Source organism: Alligator mississippiensis, chromosome 2, assembly GCF_030867095.1.
Source record: "Alligator mississippiensis isolate rAllMis1 chromosome 2, rAllMis1, whole genome shotgun sequence".
In the NCBI taxonomy this organism is placed as follows: Eukaryota; Metazoa; Chordata; order Crocodylia; family Alligatoridae; genus Alligator; species Alligator mississippiensis.
The window spans coordinates 169,805,417-169,811,416 of record NC_081825.1 but is presented as its reverse complement, the minus strand read 5'-3'; positions in this window follow the sequence as shown (position 1 = coordinate 169,811,416).

Here is a 6,000-nt window from a genome sequence, read left to right as displayed (position 1 = left end):
ATCCATTTGCAAGCATCTGGAGAATGAAAGCCTGATCACAAGCAGCCACCATGGATTTACAAAGAAAAATCATGTAAAACAAAACTGAACTTCTACTTTGACAAAGTTACACTTAGGTGGATGAAGGGAATGCTGTAGATATAGTGTACCTGGATTTCAGCAAGGCTTTTGACAAAGTCCTATGTGACTTCCTTATAAACAAATCCGAGAAACGCGGGCTAGACAAAACTACAAGGTGGATAGACAGCTGGCTCAACAGCCGAAAGCAAAGGGCAATTATAAATAGATCTGTGTCATAATGGCAGGTTTTCAGTGGAGTCCCACAGGGGTCGGTCCTGGGTCTAGTGCTGTTCAGTGTGTTTATTAATGGCTTGGATGCTGGCATACAAAGCTTCTTGAGCAAGTTTGTGGACAACTGGGAAGGATTGTAAATAAGGAGGACGGGAGCATAATTCAGAAGGATCTCAACAGATTGAAAAGCTGGGCTAGAGCTAACAAGCTGAAGTTCAATGCTAATAAATACAGGGTGTTACGCCTTGGGAAGAATAATAAAAAAATACACATACAAAATGGGTGAAGCCTGGTGGATGGCAGTACTATGGAGAAGGATCTGTGTGCCTTGGCAGATTACAGACTCAATATGGTAAATGTGGATTTTGGATGCATCAATAGAAACATTAGCTGCAAGATAGGGGAAGTGATAGTGCCTTTCTACTTGGTACTGGTTAGGCCTCATCTATAATACTGTGTGCAGTGCTGGACTCCACATTTTAAGAAGGACATGGAGAAGTTAGAGAGGGTCCAAAGGTGGGTGACAAAAATGATAAAGGGTTTGTAAAGCAAGTCATATGAAGTGAGACTGAAGGAGCTAGGTGTGTTCAGCTTGCAAAAAAGAGCTTAAAAGGGGACATGATAGCAGTCTTCAAATACTTGAAGGGCTGCCATAAAGAGGGAAGGTACCTTTTCTCTCTTGTTGCAGAGAGTATGATGTGGACCAATGGCTTGAAGTTGCAGCAAAGTAAGTTTAGGTTGGCTATCAGGAGAAACTGATTTGCTGTAGTGGGACAGTGAAATAGACTGCCTAAGGAAGCTGTGGACTCACCATCACTGGAGATGTTCTAGAAGAGGTTGGACAACCGCTGGTTGGGGATGATGCCTATGTTCTACTATGGGTATTTTCCATGCTTCTTGGCTTTACTGGTTGCTTCTGCATTCCTCTTTCTGCTACATGTGTTAGGGTATTTTTAAGTCTCCCTCAGAGGCACTGGGTGTTGGCTACAGTCAAGGCGGGGGATTTTAGTAAGGTTTGTCAGTGCTTCTGCTAGGACTTAAAGCTGGAGGTTCCTGGCTAGAGGGTCTTACCTTTCTACTTAGGATCAGACTGATTGCCATATTTGGGGTCAGGAAGGAATTTTACCCCATGATCAGATTGGTATGGATTGTAAGGGTTTGGCCTTCCTCTGTAGTGGGGGGTTTGACCCTCTTCCTGGGATTTTTTGAGTTTATATTAACAACCTTTTAAAGCACCAGGACTTTGGGCACTGTGGTCCCCCTGCTTTACTGTGGTAGGTTAGGGCATTATGCCTTGTGTTGATTGTTGTTTGCTAGGAGGTTAAACAATGGATTTGTGTAGGATGGTTTGGACAGGGATGGTCCTGCCTCAGGCAGGGGGTTGAATTAGATGACCTATGGAGAGGTCCCTTCAAGCTCTACTTTTCTATGATTCTATGATAGGTGCTTTATAGCTAGTGTAGTACCTTTTCCATAATTCAAGAAAACCTCTTCCTTTAGACTCCACACTTCTTTCATTCTCACTTGGGCTGACTGGCTGCAGCAATAGCATTCTATTTTCCCACTGGCCGTTTTCTGATGTATTTGGTTCAGCACTATTTTCCACAGGTTCCCCTACAACAGCTAAGAATAAGAATAGATAGTGTGATTCAGGATGAGGAGTACTTACCTTGGGCCAGAATCTCAGCTGGTACCTGCTGATTTTACTAGCAAAGACTCTGGCTCTTGTGTTACCTCTCAGCTCTGTGTTCTTGGGGAACCCTAGCACAGTACGCAGCCTGTCTGACTCATGAAGGACTTCCCCCCCCTCCCCCCCCGAACTGGAACTGATCAGAGGAAGGACTTACAAAGGACAATGAAGATGCAATGGGAGACACTCCTAAATCCCTCTGAACAAGGGTGATAGGAGTAAGGCAACTCCTGTAGTCTCATTTACACCAAAGATGGAACAAGGAGGTATCTCCATTAGCATTCAGGATGGAGAACAGAGATTCCAAGGCAAGGACTGCACTGAACTCTGGGACCAGAGAAGTAGGGGAGCACTGCATGATGGAGGATCTCTGCTCCAAATGCTAATCAACCCACGTCTGCACACAACCAGCTTAGCATTTATCAGACCATTTCTAGTGATGACTCCTTTATTGGTACCCAACACACTGAATCTGCCTGTTTGCATTGCAAGTTCCCTCAGAGTAACAGATGCCCATAGCCAGGAATGATCAGCTCCTATTGTCCAGTATAACAAAACAACTCAGGTATACTTCCTTAAGCCATCATTTACCTATAAAGAAACCTAGTGTTCTCCCTTGAAGCATTGTTGTTTCCCTACAAACCCCCTACCAAGCTCAAGTTTCTGTTCTGGTGCTTGGATCCAAATGCTGTACCAGTTACACTGGGATTTCACCTTCTCCTTTCCTGCCTGGAATACCTCCACTGATCGTGCTGGGGGCTCTGCTTGTCTCAAGCACTCTGGACCTGAAACTGAACAGTTTGTCTATAAGCTCCAACAAACACCTGGAGCCTTGACCAGTTCAAGCTTCATGGAGTGGTGAGACCCCAAATCTCTCTCTCTTTCTCTCTCTCTGTTTAAGCCCACTTTCAGACTTGATTTAATCTCTCTTTCTCCTTCTCTCTTACTCCAGGCATAACCTTATAAACCTGACTTTTGTTGATCAGACTTGAGCTAGATTTCCCAAAATACCCAACTGAAGTCGTGTTATACTGTAACTGTTTTGGTTGTTTTTCCCTGTATGGCTATTACTACTACTATTATAAGTTTCATATACCTGGTAATAAAATAACTTATGGTTGAGCTGTTTGCCATACTCTCTCTCCGAACCTCGTTTACTCTTTCTTCTCCTCGACCCCCCTCACTCCCCATTTGCTCTGCAGCAATGCTTCTTTTACCTATGCCAAACATCCCTGTGAAGCCCCAAAATCCTGTGGGGTCTGCTCATCAAGGGAGTTACTACCAGGACAATTGGGACAACAGATTGGGAAGTGCTGAGCTGTGGCATATAAGGGTGTCAGCCTCTAAATGCTGGGTAACCCTGCCCGCTCAGGTGTGCTCTGTTAACCTGTGTGCATGTGGCTGACTGCATTTTATTGTTGCCCTTCTGAACTGCTGTGCTGAGTCTGTGGCATATGAGGGTGTCAGCCTGTAAATGCTGATTAACTCGGCCGGCTCAGACATGCTGTTCCTGTGCTGAGTCTGTAGCACATGAGAGTATCAGCCTGGAAATGCTGAGTAACCCTGCCCGCTCAGACGTGCTCTATTAGTGTGTGTGTGTGTGCATGCGTGCGCATGAGTGCGTGTGTGTTTGATTCGGTAGCTGGAGGAACCCAGCCCCACTGAAACTAAGCCCTGCGAGGTAGATCCATTGTGGGTGAGAACTTGCAGAAGGGAGAGACAGAGCTCTGTAGTGAAACGCAAGTGACACAAGCAGTACATTGATAGAATTGCAGAGACCCCAGAAACATAACTCTAATAAATGAGCGGACCCCAAAAGAACGGGCAAATCTGGTAACACTTGTAGGGTAAGGTCACACCTCAATTATTATAAAGGGAATGTTGCACTCATTTAATCAGTGCAGTTTTTTAATTATTACTATAACCAATTCAAGCATACTAATCTGGTAATTCCATGCTTACATAAATTAATACCGTCTTTCTTAAGGTCTTCAGGAGCCTGATATTCAAACCAAATTTCTTCAGAGGGATTCTGGGGGTGGAGGGAAACAATTCTGTTACATTTACAACATTGGGTTTTTTCCTCTATTCCTCTATGAGAAACACAGTATAATCATAACTCCGTATTATGTTTTTTCCTTTTTTCTCATCAGCCTGCACTTTTATACTAGATATGTATCTTTAGATGATCAGTTAAAAAACTCAGAATTTAGAAAAAGCTCCATTCTTCCCATTTCACTGTCAGTTTTTTAACTTAATTTTAAGAGAATGGAGACCAGATCTGAATATCTGCAGGGTGCCTAGGAATACCACATGCCTTCTCTGTGAAAGGGTAGAAGGGCAATTGACAGACTATCCCTATTTGCCAGATGGATAAAAAATCCCAGGCCAGGGAAAGATGGTCAGAGGTTATCTGGCCTGGAACAATATAGGTCCAGTTGTGATGGGTCACATTTGCTAGCATTCAGTTCCAAACACATAGCTTTACTACAACCATATAGTCTCAATGCCAAGTCATAATACTGGACACCAGTTTATCAGGATACAAAGATGTTTCTTCAAGCAGTGGGATATTTAAAATGGGTATGGATTTAGCCTGGATTCATCCGGGGGTAAGTTTGCAATTGGTGGAGTTATATGAAACTAAGTTCAGGGTTTGTGCCAAGAGTCTACAGCTTTTTTGAACCAGGGATAGATAACTTTTCATAGTACAACTATTTTGTCTGTCCAGGCCTTCATATGTGAGGCCAGAGGATCTCAGCTATAAATATCTCCGAAGAACAATTTTTTTAGCTGCTCCACTGATCTTTCACTGCTCTTTCAGGCATCATATGCTGCTGAAAGAACGTCTAATGAATGAATGGTCTGTGGGCACCACAACTAAATATTTCCTTATGTTACTTAAAGAATGATCTAAGATGGGACTCTCGGCAGCCCAGAACACAGCAGTCTAAATGTAGGGTGACCACCCATCCCTATTGGGTAAGACAGTCCTGGAATAGGAACCTCAAGTCCTGGTCCCAGGCTTCATGACTCCAGGGCAGCATTTGTCTTGGATTTGCAGTGTTGTGCAGGGATCCGTGGGAAATGGCGGGTTTCTCTTTGCAAGCTGACAGCACCCCTGGGGGAGAGGGGCAGATTGAGGCCCCCACGGTGAGGGAGGAAGTGGGCAGGGGCTGGGGGTGCTGCCCAGCCAGGACAGTGCATGGGGCCAGGGTGTAGAGCAGGACAGAGCCACAGGCAGCTCATCTATGGGACATGGGGAGGGGTGCTGCTCTCCACTGCTGCATGCACCCCCTGCCAGTGGGGCATTAGGGGCACGTGCCTCCCCAGATTTGTTTGCAAGGCGGGGCTGGATATGGGCTGCCCACTGCAGGTTTGGGACTCCCTGCCCTGATGCCCTCCCCCACCAGCCAGAAGCCCCTGCTGCCTGCCATAGTGATGCACACCATGCTGCAGTGGTGTGGAGGGGGCCCATGGCTGGCACTGGACTCCTGGAGGAAAGGAGTGGCAATGATGTGGAGTTGTGCCCCCCCTGCTCTGCTTCTGGGTGGGCAGGGGGCACATGGTCAGTCGACACTAGGCTCCTGGGGGAAGGGGGCAGGGGGCACATGGTCAGTTGGCACTGGGCTCCCAGGGCAAGGGCAGCAGGGCAGGGAGCCCCAAGCCCACAGCAGGCAGTTGACATCCGCCCCTATCCCTGGCTCTGCCCAGTTCAGCTCTGCTTTGGCTGTGCCACAGGCAGAGGTGGGGGGAGGAGGGAAGGGCGAGCATGTATTCCACCTTTACATTTTTAAAAAGTGGTCACCCTACCTAAATGGTTATGATGGTTTGATATCTGCTCATTCAAGGGACAAGTAAGATGAATTAAATTCTTCTATCAAAGATGTCCAACTCCTGTCCTCTGCTTAAAGGGGCAGAGTGAAGTACATTACTTCCTCTAATTTCTCTCCAAAACTGCAGATACCTCAATGTGGTTTGTACCTTGAGGTGGTTTATCAAAGGATGCTGTAATAGAA